The 16,977-nt window shown below is 37.9% G+C and overlaps 2 long non-coding RNA genes across 2 annotated transcripts in view; one reads left to right on the forward strand and one right to left on the reverse strand.

Annotated features, from left to right (window-relative positions):
* LOC113483038 overlaps nucleotides 1-16,977 on the forward strand; it is a 160,022-nt gene that overhangs the window by 117,764 nt on the left and 25,281 nt on the right. The gene's annotated exons all lie outside the window — the stretch shown is intronic.
* Nucleotides 1,711-16,977, reverse strand: part of LOC113483039 — a 17,571-nt gene continuing 2,304 nt past the window's right edge. Inside the window, exons 2-3 of the long non-coding RNA XR_003398948.1 lie at nucleotides 14,315-14,317; nucleotides 1,711-1,875 (exon numbers count right to left, since the gene is read on the reverse strand). This is a non-coding gene — a long non-coding RNA (uncharacterized LOC113483039). The remainder of the gene's footprint in view (nucleotides 1,876-14,314; nucleotides 14,318-16,977) is intronic.

Genomic DNA, 16,977 nt, shown 5'->3' on the forward strand with positions numbered 1-16,977 from the left:
GGATGTCTTCTTGTGAAGTAGAAATGAAACGGCGCAAGGTTCCTTGCAATTTGACAAGCAAAAGGATGAGGAATAATCATGTGAACATGTTTAGGCATCTGTAATCCCTTAGTACATAGAATAAATCCCTTCCTGAGTTTCCTTTAGAGATACAGGTCACAAGCCTTCTGAAATACACCTCTCAACAGCACAGACTTTTTTCTGCTCTACATAGAGACAATCCTCAATTTACTGCAGCAAGACATTCATTTGGGAGAGCCTGGCAGAGCAGTTTTGCTAGTAACTTTACAGGTTACAAAGAAGGCCAGGAAAATTCAAACTCTTCTAAAACTAGATTTCCGGATGGGTATCAGAGAGAATCCCCTAAATTCTTTTTCAGGTGATCTTTAGGCCTGACAGTATTGACATTTCCAAAGGCAAAGTTACCAACACTTCTAACTTTCTCTCGCTTTATAGATGCAGAACTGGCTATGCTCCAATGTTAGAAGTAAACAAATCCAGCAGACTTTGCTACCCAGAGGATCTCCTTCCTGGGCTGATGCAGCAAATCGGGGGGGCTCCCAGCCCCAGGGAGAGAGCTCTGGGGAGAGGATGAGCATGTATTCCCAACCAACAAATGTATGTACATACTACCCACACAAACTCACAGGTCACTGCAGAAAAACCAGCACCCACAAGTTGCAGTCATGTGAATATGATCAAGACAGCCCACCCTTGACCCACTCTTTCCTGATCAGCACTGAAGTTTCACCAGCAGAGTATACAAACCCTCATTTTCTGGATTCACACCACAGTCAGCAATCCCTCAAGTGTGAGTGTGACTTCTAGTCCATCCAGCATCAGTCCATTACCCAGTTGCCAGCTCTTTCCTGGAAGCTCAAATAATGGGAGCTCTCCCGTTATTGGCAAGTTAGCCCAGCTTGGAGTACAATAACACACACCCCATCACCAACACACCCACCCCTTAGAAAAGAGACCATCCCAACAGAAGAAAGCATAGAATAGAGTCATAGAAGAGTTTGGGTTGGAAGGGATATTTAAAAATCGTTGTCCAACCCCCCCTGCAATGAGCAGGGACATCTTCAACTAGATCAGGTTGCTCAGAGCCTCATCCAGCCTGACCTTGAATGTTTCCAGGGATGGGGCATCTACCACCTCTCTGGGAAACCTGTTCCACTGTTTCACCATCCTCATTGTAAAAAAATTATTCCTTGGATCTGTAAGAGTCAGTCAGAAGATCAGCATCGTCTCAACATTTTAATCAGGGACATGGACAGTGAGGTACCTGACAACAGCCTGCTTGGCCTTGCTGAACGCTGGAGTGGAATGTGGTGCGATGGCTCCTGAATGCAGAGCTGTGTGGCACAGTGGGTGCTGTGCTGTTCTCCTGAGCACTGACCCATGTGGTACAGGCAGTGCTGGGCTTTCTTCGGTGCCTGAGCCATGCAGTATAAAAAGTACTGTGCTATTTTTCAGTACCTGGGCCCAGCCAGAGCTGTTAGGGATAATCACATAGCCACTGTCAAAAAAGATGGATCGCAACTGTTGCCATAACATCGATGAAGAAATCATGAACCTTAGACAAACTTTGCTTCATTATAATACCAAAACACCCCTCCTGGTGGAAGGCTACCTGCCTCCAAGACTGACCACGCCTTGGACACCCCTCCCTGTGCATGTGCAATAGCCTCACTTGAGAAGGGTGGAGACCCCTGAGGCAGAGGTGGAGCAAGGTGTGTTACTGAGTATAAAAGGATGACTTCTGGACAACAAAAATGGGAAGCTTCCCCACCAAAGACCACGACGATCGATGACACAGCATCAGCTGGACCCAGGACGCGAGGAAGTCATGAGATCAGCAGTGGTAGCTATAACCTGCAGGAGAGCTGAGCATGCACACGACCAATGTGACCAAGCAATGCCCATTTATTACAATGAAGAAAGCCCTTCTATAATCTCCCGCACACGTGAGTAACATGCAGTACAAGTCCTCAAGATTGGACAGTTAACTTAGCCCGTGCTTTAAACCTTCTTATGATTGGATAAAAAGTGCCACATCAGCCTTGCCAGGCTTCCTGCCTTGTGGAACTTCCTCTTCCATCCCAACCCCTTCCGGGGGTTGTTTGTCTCACTGAGTTTCTCCCCCCTCAGTCAGGGTCACATCCTTATCGCATTCTTGCTTGGCTGAGGCTCTTATCAGTCTTGTTCTTACACAGGATTGCTCACATGGCCATTCTCTTACACAAAGTCCTCTAGAATCCCAACAATAACCTCTCTCTCTCTCCTGTAAAACTTAAATTTACTTTTTTCCTGTCTTTCGCTCATCTCTAACTATTGTGTGCTGCTTCATGGGCAACACAATAAATTTTCACTGTTTTATTACTGCTATCCCCTTTGGTGTTGGTCACCTTAATTTTGCACTTTTGAGATCATAGCAAACAAACCATCATGAGTCCACCAAGTGGACCATTACAGTATCTAATCTAAACCTACTCTCTTTCAGTTTAAAACCATTAGTCCTTGTCCTATTGCTATAGGACCTACTAAAAAGTCTGTCCCCATCTTTCTTATAAGCCCCTTTTAAGTATTGAAAGGCCACCTTTCTCCCCAGACCATTCTCTTCTCCAGGCTGAACAACCCCAACTCTCAGTCTGTCTTCATAAGGGAGGTGCTCCAAAGCCCTGATCATCTTCATGGCTTTCTCTGAGCCTGTCTGAGCAAGTCCATGCCTTATGGTGGGTGCCCAAGATCGGGACTCGGTACTGCAGGTGAGGTCTCATGAGAACAGAGTAGAAGGGGAGAATCCCCTCCCTCAACCTGCTGGCCAGGCTTCTTCTGATGTAGCCCAGGATATGGTTGGCTTTCTGGGCTGTGATTGCACACATTACTGGATCATGTTGGGCTTCTCATCAACCCCAAGACTTTCTCCGCAGAGCTGCTCTTAATCCCTTCATTTCTATACTCCAACCTACGTGCAGGACCTTCCACTTGGCCTTGTTGAACCTCATGAAGTTCACATAGGCCCGCTTCTCAAGCTTGTCCAGGTTCCTCTGGATGGCATTCTGTCCCTCAGGCGTCAACAGCACCACTCAGCTTGATGTCATCTGCAAATTGCTGAGGGTGAACTCGACCCCACTGTCTATGTTACTGATGAAGCTATTAAGCAGTACTGGTCCCAGTACAGACCCTGGGGACACCACTTGTCACTCATCTTCATCTGGACATTGAGCCATCGACCACTAGTCTCTAGTGTTCTACAGTTCTCTAGTCTCTAGTGTTTTACAGGTGTTATAGTTGATGTATTAAAACATCCATTGTAAGCACATACTTAAAACTGTGACTGTGAAAGTAATCAGCAATGTATGTAAACTTTTTAAATGGATTTAAGGGGTTACGCTAAAAAGCCCTACTCTGGGACAAAGACTTATGCTATTTGTTTTGACATACTGTGTCTCTGTAATAAGAAGCCTATGTTCATTTTCCAGATGTATTTTACATAATCACCTACACCCATGAGAGAGCATGGAGAGCCATGGTACCCCCCGTACAATACTTATTGTATGTATTTTACTGACTCATCACTTTTTAGTGGTCTGTTGTATTAAAAAAATCTTTTGGCACAAAGTAGCATCTTGCCTACTAAATTGGTTTCAATCTAAACATCCAAATTGTAATTTTAAGCTAAACCTGAAGAAAATCTGAAATATACATTATTATATATATATTATCTGTAGTGATGATCCGTAGAAAATCTTAGGAAAAACAATGTCTCGAGTTCTGATCTCTTCACACCTAAATTATTACATTTCATCATTTTCCTCTCTCGCTATGTTGTTCCTAAGGTTTGGGGCATCTCAGTATTTCTTTTCTATTTGAGCTATAAGGCAAAAGGAAATAAATAGCATCTTTTACAATCACACAATGTCAATACACATGCCAGATTAATAGCTCTGGAGAATGATGATCTCTGATACTATCAAGGAGAAAGAATAGTGTCTACAGGAAAAATAATAATAACAAAATGTATTCTTTGCCTTTCTTCATGTTTCTCAACTCCTTGTTGCTTCACTGGATGAGGAGGGATGAACCTGTGAAGAAGATGGCAAGGTTGAATGATTTGAATAACTGAATAGTTTACAGAGGATAGATGCCATCTAATTATGTTTGACAATGTTTAGCCATTATTTTCTCTACAAGTGCATTGTAATTCCACATAGAAATGATTGCTTATATCAGGATAAACTTGGTTTTGATGTGTCTGTAGGAACGAAGTTGTGTTTCTCAAAAATGATTTTAAACCAAGGACACGGATCATAATTTTTGTTCCTGAATAATAATTTGTCCTGCTTTTAAATCTTCTGGAGGAGGACACTGCTCACACTATCCCATTATATTACAGAGCATCCTATAACAAGCTGTCATGTGGTCGTTTCTTCTTTTATTAGCCAGGCTGCTATTTTAGTGTCAATCTGTCCTTTGTGTATAATGACATTAAATACCTTGGATAAAACTTTGGTATTAAAAAGAAAAAAAGAGTCACCTAAAATATCAAACTTTTATAAGGAGAAGGAAGCAAGGGATTTAAATGAAGCCTGGCAAACCAAGTTGTTATACACTGCTGAAAAAACCCTTCTGGCTGAAAACCTCAATGATAGGTAATTATATTTCTAAATGAGACAATCATTATTAAGCTATGAAAAATATAATTAATTTTATAACATTCTGTAATGTTGTAGTCAATACAGATAATAGACTCTTAGAGATATTAGCTGTCCAAACACATTCAACTAATTTAAAGAATCTCATTGTGCATTCTCTTAACTGAAGTCAACAGTAATAAGGTCCTTCTGTGTCACTCCAATAAACTCAGTCAATAGCTGAGTTTTGCTGAAATGAATTAACTGAGTTTAAAGAAATTAGTGTAGCTTTAGTTCACAGACATTCAACCAGTTTCTAACTTAATTTCATAAGGGTTTCTATTTGCAAGCATGGCACACTTTAATATACTGTGGACCAGATTTGTCTTTTCTATAATCACACTGATTCCAGCTAAAGATTTAACAGCCATATATGGAGAGGGGAAAAAAAAAAAAAGTGCTAAACAAAACAAAAATCTTAGAAACAATTACTCTTTCAGATTACTGACTATCACAGTCACTATCTTGTATTTTACCAGGGACAACAGAGGATGCTGCAGAGGAAAATTCATGATGTGAATAGCAAATGTGTGGAAAAAGTTTAGAAGTCAAAATTGCTCTTAAAATCTCAGTGAGCAAAGCTCTAAGATCCTAAAAAAGCTTTTGCATGTACATGTAGTCTTCTGCTTGTAAAAGATTGATTCTGGCTACAAGATTAGTCTATAACTACGATATCTGAAGAATATAGAGAAGATCATAGCTCAAATGAGAGGCAACCAGCTTTCCTCTTTATAGTAAAGCTGAGGTCTGCTTAGAGCTATCCAGACAGAAACCTTTGAAAGTAATATACTGTTTGGAGAGAGACCAAGAAGTGACAGATGGCGCCATGTCCCCATTCCTCACTTCGTAACTTATACTTCACAGACTATTATTTTCTCAATTTTTAACACCACTGAAAAGCAGAACTCTGTCCCACATCTGAATATTTTAGGGTGGACAGCATGATATTCAGTAAGAAAAAGCAATTCTTGGTGTGGCCCACAACTAATCATGAAAGAATTTTTCACCTGCAAAAGAACTTTGTTATTATTGAGAATAAAATGTGAAAATTTTAAGTGAGATGTTGAAATAATTCAGAAGAGAGATGGTGGTGGTGGTTTGTCACATAGTCCATGTGGAAGAGAGTGATGATGATGTAAAGGTGAATCTCTATAGATCCCTTTCACTATATCACCTGCTGGCATCTGTTTTCAGAGACATATCTCTTAATACTCCTTAAACTCAACATGTTAACATCCCCTCTCACAGCAATGACTGCCACTAGAGGAAGAAGGTGTATTTGACCTCCTCTATTCAATAGCTTGAAGAGCAATGAAAAGAAATTACTCAAAATTACCATATGTTACAAGGTGTTGAATACCAAGCAGAGACCTGCTTTTTGAATGGCTGAGCAGTTACTGATGGAACACTGAGACCTTTCAAATTTGACTAGTGCATTTGCTATGGCTATATCCATATGTCACTATAAATAAGATAGGAACCCTCTGGCAGGGGCCACCTTTGGGTGTTTTTATGACATTAAAAAATATAGTGCACCTGAAGAGAGTGGACTTTAGTATCACGTCTATATGGGAGCACAAATGTGTCATCATGACATAACCAGATGGATAGGACCAAAATGCCCACACTGTTGATCCCCCAAGACAGTCTTTTTGGTGCCAGGATAAATGCCATCTATGTGCATTTGAAAGCAGCCCTTGATGGAAAGGTGTGTAAAAATGATTTTACCGGGTTACCCAGCTTGGTGTATGGCTGTTGACAGAAATTTAAATATGCTGGAGCTTGCAAGCAGAAAGAAGATGTTGCATTATGTCTGAGCTTATGAAGAAAAGAAAAAAACCCTAGTTAGGCCCAAAAAAAACCCTCAAAAAATTAAATTGCTGAGTTGTGAAATTCTCTGTGGGGAAAACTCAATCAGGAGGTCCAGTCTTCCCAAAACCACCATGTAAGTAAAGCAGACAAGCATCCAAAAAGCTACCTCTTTTCTCTAGCTTTTGAAATGTGCTTGTGTGATTTTATCAATGGTGCTGTGACCAGAGTCTGGTGGAAGTACAGCAAAGGATGTACAATCCTGGAGCATAGCACTAATTTAAGAAAAAAGAAAGCCCTATCTAGCAATAGGCGGAAAGAAACAAGATTTTTATTTTTTCCTTCCTTTCTCTGCTCCCTGAAGTTAAGTGTGAGCACAATAATCAGATCAGTATTAAGAAAACATACACAAATATATTTTGTGTGATAGACAACAGAGAAAATAGTTGTGGCAAAGAGCACAAGGAAATAGTGTGTCCATTTTAAAATGGCAGATTGATGCAAATCAATTAAAAATTTATGGGTGAGATTATAATTTGTGGAAAGGATCTGAAATCAAGACTATTTTTTGAGAAATTTCTTACCCACTAGAACGACAATAATTGCCATAACTTTAAAGGACAATAGGGCATTTTGTGCAGTATTTTTGCTCAGACCATGAGCAGTGTTGATTTCTTCTAAGGAATTCAGATACCACTAAAGCACACATACATATTGCAGTTCAAAGCAGGGATCAATGTTATTCTTGATGCCCTTCACACTGTATGTCCATGCTGACTGATGCAGTGGGAAAAACATAAGTACTTTCTGAAGCTAATGGAAAAAATATTGTGGAAATGGCCTGGTATCCAATTGTGGATGTGGTATGAAGGGAAACTGAATACAGAAAATAATGCAAGTCTCTCTGATCATTCCAGAAAACAGAAATAATTTGCAGAGATAATGCAGTTATTTTTACCTCCTTACTGCACATGATATTTTAAACATACCAGAAACAATGTGAACTTCAAATACATGCATGTTCCTTGTGTAGAGACTTAAAGAAATACTAAAATTAAGAGACTTAAAGGAATACTAAAATCAGTGCTCGCAGACTACACTAAAGCCATTGGTATTATAGTAAAAGAAGGCTTAATTTATTTAATTATTTTTTTTCTGGGCTAAATTACTTTTTACAGAAAAATTTATAATTTTATATTTTAATGACTGTCACTGTCATGGGAAAGTCTTATGAACCTATGATGTATATGGGTCATAGGAACAAACCTTTCCTGCTGCACTTTAGTAGGAGCTGAGTCTTCTCAGACTGGCGAGGTGTCTAATGTAAGGTGACACATCCTAGGCCAATTTACAGTCACAACACCTTCTCCCTATTTTGGAGGACCTATCTGTCCTATCCTAAGCATATAGTGGGTCTCTGCAGTCCCCATCAGCAATCTGCTGTGCTTTCTGAGACAGGCTGATGCAATGTGGTATCAACAGCATTGGAGCTACACCAGAAACCTACTGAATGAACAGGAACTGTGTCTCTATCTCACATAATCTTTCTGCTCTGTTTCTTTCTCTCAGGAGAAAGGAAAAGAAAAAAAAAAAAAAAAGCCCACTGTATGCTAAATGTAAGCAGTAATTTACAAACTGAATGACCTGGGCAGATAACACTGAGAGGGAGAAGCTTTTTAGAGCTTTCTCTGTCACAGTGCGTGTTCATAGCAATTAGTTACAATAGCACATGAAAAGCCTGTTGACACAATTGTGCTTAAAATTAAAACGTTAAGCACAATATTTTGTCTTTTTGTCTTACAGCAGTTCCTCTCTGTCAGCTCCAGTCCACCGGTTGGGCTGGACCCAGAACTTCACCCCTGGCCAGAGCTGCAGTCCTGGGCAGCCCAAGGCAGCAGGGTCCAACACCCACTGCAGCTACAACTGCAGCTGAGGTCCCTGGGGATCTTTCTGCATGCTATCCTCTCACTCACTGATCCTCTGTAGCTCTTCCCTAATTTATAGATGGCCACTTGTGGCAGGTACCCCATAATTTGGATGTTTCCTCAACCACTTTTTACTTCTTCTTCCAAATAAATGCATTACTCCTTTGTTTAAAGCCTTTATTTTCCCTCTCATTTGTACAAATTCTGAGTTGAAACACTGAATCCAATTTAGTAAAGCAAACAGATTAATAGAGAGAAAAACAAGAGACATTAAATAATAGTCTCAGCAATTAGATGAGGAAAGAAATTAAATAGCTTAATTCAAGGGCCTGAGCATTATTCACTGAAGGGCTTCATTTGAATTAATACTTAGTGTACACACATTTATAAATGTCATATATGGGTGGCTCTTTAACAAGGAATATTGAAAGTAATAGCAAAAAGGATTGATCCTTATAGTTTCAGTAAAAGCACTTATTTAAGGTCTAGTGAACTACTGTTTTAATGAGAATGTTATTACTGTAGAAACCAAGTGCTGAGAATGAGACAAGCTTCAGCTGTTGGAAGAGCTCTTGGATTTCAAAGTAAAATAAATGTGTTGAATTTTTTTTGCTGTTACTTTACAGTCTTGGTCAACCTTCTGGCACAATCGTTGTTTTCACTACAGGAGTATAACCAGTACTGTATTGAATGTCAGTGTTTTTCACAATCATCTGCTTTATTCACTTTGGTGCAGCATTTTTCAAGGGTTAGGTTAGCTGAGACTCTGGAAATTGCAAGGTCATTATGTTGTATTTCTCCTCCTTTCCTGAAGGAGCTTGTTACTTTTTAGCTCAATTTCAGAAGTTCTAAGGCAAAAGGTCAAGGTTTATGAGAAAACTGGTTTAGGGCATAGCAAAGAAAAGTGGGTTTTTATCTAATGTTGGGAGCAGAAAGCCTCATTTGATAACAGAAATATTTATCTGACAATTTTTAAGCAGCTTCTGAGGCACATTCTGGGGGTACCCAATTAAAACGTATTCATTTTACTTCATGAAATGAAACACTAGCAATCAAACCCTCTAACACAGACTATGATTGTAAATAATGTGCCACACTGCCCGAAGGAATATTTGTTGTCTCGCTTATAAGAAAAGAAAGGAAAGGAAAGACTAATATGAAACTGCTGGTGCTGGAAGTGTCCTTCAAACTTCATACTCAGAACTGGTGACTTCTTGAGTCAGTGATTGAATTTGGGTCTTAGTACTTTGTAACCTATCTTTATTGGTGAGACTTTGTGCAATGAAATAATGATGTGGGGTTTAATTTTTTTTTTTTTTTTTTAAATATGCTGCTATGTAACATTATGTGCAGTACAAAAGGGTATGTTTTTTCTAGGTTGGTGTATACTCCCCACACAAAATACATTTCCTGATTATAAAATATTTGCTGGTTTCCTTGTTGAAACAAAAATAAGCTACTTGGCAAATAAAGAAAGGATTTTTTTCTCCCTGTGTTATCTAGATCTGTTCAATTAAAAAAAAAAAAATAGCCAATGGCAGGAAGGCAATCCCTTGCTTCACCAGTCTCAACAGAAATATGAGTTTTGATGACAAGGCAGCAGGGATCAGCAGATCAGCAGTAATTAGAAAGTTGCAGGCAGAGAAAAAATGGTTTACTACAGATCTGCTAGATAACGGTAGAATTAAGAAGCAATACCAAAGAAACAAAACCAGAAACTGACTATGGATTAAAAGCTCACAATATATATGTCCCAACATGATTTAATGACCTTGTTGTATCAGTATTTTCACAACTGATAATTTTATTTCTGCAAATGCTTAGTCACTCAATAATACATTTCAGTTTCTTAATAGTATTTTTTTAAGAAATAGATTTAATTGATATTTCACATCATAAAAAAGACATTAGAGTCTCATAAATTAATTCACTACTGTATTAATATGTATTTATGAACTTATTTGTCCCTGTCATGTATCAAAAGCAGATCACTCATACAAATGAATATTTTGTAATATCAACCTGAAAATGAAACCAAAATAAAGAATTAACATTATGAATGTGTTTGTCAAATAATGCCTTAATATATCAGAAGTCTGGATTGTGAATTAATTCTTAGGGATTTTTCTTTGGATTTTAAGAAAAACTCAAGAATTTCCTTGAAGCTTGAATAAGCTTGAATTTGCTAAGGCTTTTCTTTTTTATTTTTCCCCTTGAAAATCCAATAATACTTGCTACTGTTCTAATTGGCTAAGGTTTTCATCACTGACCACTGAGCAATTGATTACAGGAACAGCTTAAATGCATGTCCTGTTAATACCCCTTAAAGCAAAGCCTTCGTTAGCACAGGAAAGCTATAGTAAACAAACCTATTATATTTTTAACAACTTGTCAGATTTTATTAGATTTTGTGAGATTCTATATTTTCTTTTTATCTATAAACAACTGACAGAATTTGTAACAAAATAAGTAGTTCACATCACCGTGGTGGAAAGAAGGGAAAACAGTGAATCTATTCAGGTGAAATAAGTTATAATGTACAGATTTTTAAAGGGATCTAATATGATGTATATTTACAAATGTGATAGGAAAACTCCCTTTTTTATCAGCATTTGGAAGCTCACAAACAACTGCATCCTTCAAATATGCAAGGTTTGACTGACTCGCTATGGGAAATTGCTTAAGCTCTACACAGGATTCCCTTTATTGTTCACCCTATGGTGTATCTGCTGATGCTGTAACATACACTAGAAAGATAGTGTTTCAAGTTGGGTATGAGTAGTAGCTAGTGAAAAAGTACATCCACAAACTACAGTTCAGAATCACTGTCCTTCTAATAGATTGAAGGAGAGGAAGGTAAATAAAAAGAAATGCAACTTCTTATTTTGATCATCATACCCACAGGGAAGATTTTAATTTCTAGGACAGCATTATGCACATACACAGTCTTTGGCAGCAAACCAAAGAATTGTCATTCAAATACATATGGCGGTTTTACTAAACACATGGCTGTGTTTCCACATGGAACAAAACCTGTGGTGTTCTGTTCTGTTTAAATGGTGGAAAAAAAACATACGAGTCCCTATTTTTGTAAGATCTCAGCTGTGTCTATAGTTGAACAAGAGAGCAGCCTATTTTCACAATTTAAATATTCAGGATAAACCTGTTCAAGCACTGAGATATTTTCAATGAGAATGTTATTAATCCTGATATAAGATGGAATAATACTTTTCAAAGAGGCCTAACACCCTTTCAGAAGTTAATTCGGTGCTTCAGGGTCTATATGTCAGGGAAAGGGAATGTGAAAGACAGATCTTATGACACATAATTTATAAAGTATTGCTGTTACCTAGAAAATACTGTTATTTTTAAGAAAACCTTAAGTTATATGGAATTTCATGATGAATAACTACAATGAAATGCTTATCCCAGATGTTTTCTCAAAGGCAATAGTTCTCTTTCTTCAGTAGTCATTAGGACACATTCAGCTATTGTCTCCAAGTATTGGACACTGACAAACTGGGGTGAGGGAGGTCCCCAGGGCAGTTGGGGCTGGAGCACATGCCCTGGGAGGAGAGGCCAGGAGAGTAGAGCTTGGCCAGCCTGGGGCAAGGAAGGCTTCGGGAGAGAGGGGTAAGGGAGGGGGGGGACACACAACATTCACAGCAGCCACCTTGCTTGAAGGGAGGGGATGAGATGTAGCCAGGCCCTTCGCAGGGGAGCCACAACTGGGTCAGCAGACAATGCTTTATGGTTGGACTCTCAGGCAATTTGGTGCTGCAAAGCTTGGACCTCAGGGTCACTCCACAAATGCAGCTGGTGATGGAAGTCTCCACCAGGGCAAAAAACTGGTCCCCTTCATCCAAAGCTGGACAGAGCTTGTGATTCTGGTTGCCCAGACATAGAGTGATAGCTATATGTATATTCAATGCTAGAAACTATAAAGTGGAGAAGTTTAATGTCCCTGCCTGCCTGAAGCTTCCATATTCCCTAGATTCTCAAGCTTCTGTCCCATAAACCCCCATGTTTTTTTAGCATACACCAAACAATTTACGTCACTACAGTGAGTAGACCAGCCACCTAAGTCTACCAGACAACCACATTCAGCCAGTTCTGCTTCAATAACACAAATTTGAACTCTCAGTCTAGTAGGTTGATTTCATTATCCTTTTACAAAGCAAGAAGACACCTGTGGTGATGAGACTCTCCCCAACACACCTTGAGGCAGTTGGTACTTATACATTTCTACCCCCAGCCACCCCCCTTGGGTCACATGCCGACCCAAGGTGAATAGGGAAAGGTCCTGAACCAGACGTTCAGGCACTCCCTTGACACTCTTGATTCCTATCATTTCCCCTATTACTTGGAAACAGACCACGTGCCAATTCAAAATGAAATGAGAACATTAAGGCACTCCCTTAACTCACTTGGTTTCTGCCCGTCTCCCTCTTATTGCTTAAGAAGTATAGGAACAATCAATACTTCCTGACAGCCTAGTAGATCTGCATTTGGATTGTGGCCCAAAGGGGTGACATCAGAACTCCAAGATTTAGCAATTTGAGAGTTTGCACAATTGATAGAAAATATCAGAATACTCCAACATGTGAGTTGGACTGAAATGGAAAAATACCTAATGAAAGTCAACTATCTCAGAACCTATAAATTCTAAGTGAGATCCTTTAAGCTCTCCTATATCGCAGTATGCTGTGACCAGCATCTCCCCTCAGCTGGGATGCCTCTTGGTCTCAAACTTCAAATTTCAAAGATCATCTGCTCACAAAGTCGACGAAAGGCCAGGTTTAAGTCAGACTTCTCAACTCTCAGTTATCACCCACTGAGAAATACATATGCATTGTGAGTATTTGCTCCAGACTTGAGAAAAGGGAAATTTTAACTACAGACCAGTCTCTCCCATCCAACTCTTTACCTATCTGTGTGCCTGAATATACACATTTGCCTTCACAAGCGTGGATATCCTAATATTTCTGTGCTGTTTGTGTGTATGTTTTGTATTCTACAAAAACACCTTGTCAATCTTGAAATTAATCAATCACTAAGTGTTGCTAAAATTCCACCTCATACCATTAAAAAATCTTAATGTGAAATACTTTCATCCATGACAACACCTCAAAAAAAAAAAAAAAATTGCCATGGTAGTACAGGAAGAATAAGCTTCATAGACGTTTGACATCATCCACATATTTTGAAGGAGGTAGGGTTAAACTGAAGAGCCACATGAAAATCTCCATAAATGTTAATGCATCACCATTTATCAGACTACAGTTATAAGTAAATTCATCGTGAGCAAAAGGTATGTATTTACTGTGTATGGCTCCTACATACACATTTTATTTATAGATAGCTTTTTCTTCGTATATTTTGCACATACCTAAATATGTATACACATGCACACAGGATGTCTCATGAAAATAAGATCATAATTTAAGATTCTATTAAGAATATATCCATGGGCTGTTTAAAGAAACAGCTGTTCTTTTACATCCAGGAGAATATTTCTGGGGAAAATGCAATATTTCATCCTTAGCTTCCCTTGCAAATAACTGAAAGAAAGGAGTAGGTGGGAAGGCTTCCTTTTTTTTCTTTTTTTTTTTTTTTTTTTTTTTTTTTTTAATCACGATATGCAGAGCAAGGTACTGTATTCCTGTTGTTTACATTGATCTAAGAAGAGAATAGGTATACCAGACTTACTGGTATCTTTATTGGTGTGCTTATTGGTATATTAAAGTAGACAGCAGCCATTTGTACCAATAAAGCAGTACGAGTATTTGCCAATTTATGTAATCCAGCAGAATTTTATATTAAAACAAAATACAAGTTGTACTTGTGTGTGTATAAAAGAATTTCATTTTTTCATCCTTGAACCTTCTTGGCAATTTTTAGACAATCTCCCACTCTCTTCCTAGCAAAAGAGCAATCACTCCATAATTGTGTGTTTTCTAATCTTAGAGCTACAGATGTAAGATAGCACAAGGTATGCCAAACACATAATGGCAGATTTATTCTACAGATATGGAAGCACAATCTGAAATCTCTTCCATCTATCTCAGATGTGTTTACACATTCTACCTACTATACTGCAAACACTTCTGTAGTGTAGACAGACAAAGACTGTCTTGTGGATGGCATGTGTCTCCAAATCCCAAAGCATTTTGTCACATATTCCTTATGGCAACTGTGAAAACTTTGGTAACATGGAAAAAAAGATATGTTAGGTTACAAGATGAAAAAATACTGATATGTATGAACACGTGGTTTTATCTACAGCTAGTATTTTTAACAACACTTTTTAAATCCAGATCATCTCCATTATTATGTGTTACAAAAGAATGCAGGCATTTTTGGCAACATAAACTTTTGACACTAATTCAATGAAAAAAATTAAAAATCCATCCATCTGCAAAGTATCAACAACTGTGAAATTTGTAATTTTGGTTTTGATCTCCATATTTCAACAGCTACACTTTTGCTCTCATCACTTTGAAAAATACAAAAATGCGCTTTTTTTTTTGCTTTTTTTTTTTTTTTTTTTTTTTGAAATTTCTGAGCTACTGACACAGAAATATAGAAAAGGAACACATTCCCTTAATATTTCTTTTAGCTATTATTCTCTACAAAATTACATTGCATTTTAGTGTCACTCTTTAATAGCATTCTCTACTACCTTGTAAGATGATCTATGTATAGATATTCTTTCCATAAAGGATAAAATAATTGATATATACACTCTCTAAAAACCATTCTGTCTATGAGACACTTCTGTGTACCGAAGGAAGAAAAATAAAGGCAGGGGGAGGCAGTTCTCTGTGCTGTAATACTTTCAGAAGATGAAACTGCTGAGTGTTTAAGCACAGATGTGAGTATAATTTAAAGAATAGTTATACAAGCCCACTCCACCTCATCATGCATTCATCTTGGTATGAAAGCACTTCACAGAGAAAAATATGATTGATGGATGAGTCTGGTGGCGAGGAAAGCACCTGGAATTTAGTACTTACATGCTTTTAAGAAGACACAAAGCATGTGTTAATACTTCTTGTGCTTATCCTACAAGTCTGTACTTGCATGCAAAAATACAAGACTAGACACAAGCATATATTATATATTGAAATATATAATATATTGAAAATATACTAGAAGAAAGCGTGATGGCCTCTTTTTTATGCTTGTCTTTGTTGCGATGTAAAGCAGCTGCAGGAAGCCCAAAACAAACTTGAACTTTTGTAGTTTTAGGATTATGTTTATTAATTTTTATTCACATGTATAATTGCTCTGTGATTAGCATATAACTTTCATGGGAATGGGTTCCATGGAAACCCCAGTCTTGTTTCTCAGTGAATTTAATAAAGAAGCATATGAAATCAATAATGTAAACATGAGGGGTTGAGGTTTTCTTTAATTTATTTGTGTTTAAAATATTGGAAATTGGAATTGTTATTGTTTCTTGAAGTGGGATGATAGTTACGGTACAGTGGGAAATAGCATGAATGTCATAGGAACCTGTATTAAACTCTATATTGGACATAATTGACAGAACTGTCAGTCTCCCTGCTTCATAGATATAGACAACAATTTAAAAAGAAAATTTCCTTAGCTATTTATTACATAATATTTTTCAAATTAAGAATGTTTCTTAGATATATGTTTTATCACCATGAAGTTTGTTTATCTACAGGCACGTATTATTGTCATATCATGACAATAGAATCATTCTTGGCCTCAAAACATTTTTGGCAATTCCTTTCATACTGTTTTTGTTGTCATTATAAAAGAGGTTTACAGCTGAGCATTCTGCAGATTCCCATGAAGTGTTTTCTCACCAACTTTGTAAGTGAGGTCTATTTACACAGCTGTGCATGTATCAATAAAATAATTAAGAGGCGGAAGTGGAAAATCTGAAAATGTGGCAACGTCCTCACCTCTGTTAGGTCTTATCCATCATTAAATAAAATAAATAAAATGAATTTATGAGATCAAAATCTAACTGCTGATTCCTTTGTTTCTGGTATTGTAGCAGACAGCTGTAAGTCTATGTATTGAGGACATCCTACCACTCTCCAGTAAAAACAGTATGCTAAGAATCAGACTCACACACAGACTGGTAAATTCTTAAAATCTCAGAAAATACTAAGATAAGTGAAGTGTAAAACTGGCTATAAACTTCTTTAGCTTCCAACTGGGTGCAAATTCTGCTTCTTTTCATATGCCCATCCTCCATGTCACAGTGAACAGACGGCCATGATAGCTCTGGCTGAGAGAACTCAATGTTCTTGCATGGGAGTACCAGAGCTCTACATGGATCACTAAGCCATCATAACCCACTGTGGGTATTATATACTTATATGTATATTCAGTAAAGGTATCATGAAGCTTCTGAAAAGCCTTCTGAGAAGACCTTCCATCCATCTATGGGAATGGTTTTGTATGTAGAAGCAAACTGTTGGAACACTTACAATCACTAGTAAATTAATTAATCTTAAAGAAATTAGCTGATAAAAAAAATATGATACCTGTTGCATTACAGGCTG

Source organism: Athene cunicularia (assembly GCF_003259725.1).
Source record: "Athene cunicularia isolate RWA chromosome 8 unlocalized genomic scaffold, athCun1 chr8_part1, whole genome shotgun sequence".
NCBI classification, from domain to species: domain Eukaryota; kingdom Metazoa; phylum Chordata; class Aves; order Strigiformes; family Strigidae; genus Athene; species Athene cunicularia.